Raw genomic sequence first — 1,227 nt, 5'->3', positions numbered from 1 at the left:
GGGTTTCATCCCCTGCCACGCCATACCCCAGAGTCTGATTAGGCAGCATGTTGTCATTCTGGCCATGAGGCAGCTGTCCTCCATAATTCAGTACCATCCAAGGTGCAAAAGACTGCATCTCATTAAATCCCTGCTGGTTCCATGCTTGCCCATTCATTCCATATGCAGATACCTGCCAACCATTAGGCATATACTGGCCAATCTGTTGTTCCTTTCCATACCACTGTCCCCACTGGCCATAAAGTTGAGGATATCCAATTTGATTCTGCTGCTGCATGGGATTTATCATATCAAGAGTTTCTTTGCCCCAATAGCACTTCACAACATGACCTTCAATTGTAGTACCATTAACAGAAACAACTGCATGTGCTGCACTTTCATGGGAATTGAACTGAACAAATGAATATCCTTTATCTGGAAAGACTCAAATTTCCATTATTTGTCCAAATGGTGAAAAAGTCTGATGCATTAGCCCAAAAGTAACACCTCCACAGAACACAGTACAGTTGCTTGGACTAGACTGACTCAGAACATCATATGACAATTGTTTAGTGTTTGACTCTTTGGAGCTGGAGGCTTCGGGTTGCCCAGTTAGTTCTGATTTGCCTTCCACTAAGCCACTGGCCACCGATCTGTTGAATGGTGTTTTGGGCATTCCATTTATTGAAAAAGGAGACTAAGCCATATCCCTTAGACTTTCCAGTTGCCATATCTTTTACCACTTGAGCATCTGATATTCTTCCAAATGGAGCAAAAACTGCTTTTCTATCTTCAGTTGTAATTTCTGGACTGAGATCACCAAGAAAGACAAAGAAATAACTGTATCTTTCTTTTGACTTCTGGGGGTTGTTGCCCAACTCACTTTGACTTCCTTACCCATTTTCTTCCACCCATTCATAGCAGCTAGTGCTGCAGCTGCATGGTACTGTTCATGAAACTCCACAAAACAGCATGGATCATTTCCAGCTGTATTCATAGTCATTTTGCAGTTTTTACATGGTCCAATCCAACTACAGAGCTGGAGAATTAGCACTTCTGTCACATCTCTGGAAAGGTTATCAACGTATAGAGTCTTGGGCATCTGATCCTCTATGGCTGCTGCTTTTGTTGCAGCTCTTCTGGGTCCAGCTCCCTTCCTTTCACTACCTCCGAAATCATTTGAGCAGCTAGGGCTCACACAGGAATAGCAGGATTTCACAGCTGACCGGAGGTTATGTTACCTTCTTC

At 43.3% G+C, this 1,227-nt stretch overlaps 1 pseudogene; it reads right to left on the bottom strand.

Moving 5' to 3' along the window:
- Window positions 1–4: 4 nt before the first annotated feature.
- Window positions 5–997, bottom strand: LOC101573387 (annotated as a pseudogene).
- Window positions 998–1,227: the final 230 nt, after the last annotated feature.

This window comes from Octodon degus, unplaced genomic scaffold (genome assembly GCF_000260255.1).
Source record: "Octodon degus isolate 3935 unplaced genomic scaffold, OctDeg1.0 scaffold00133, whole genome shotgun sequence".
In the NCBI taxonomy this organism is placed as follows: domain Eukaryota; kingdom Metazoa; phylum Chordata; class Mammalia; order Rodentia; family Octodontidae; genus Octodon; species Octodon degus.
This window is presented reverse-complemented; position numbering and strand designations above follow the sequence as displayed.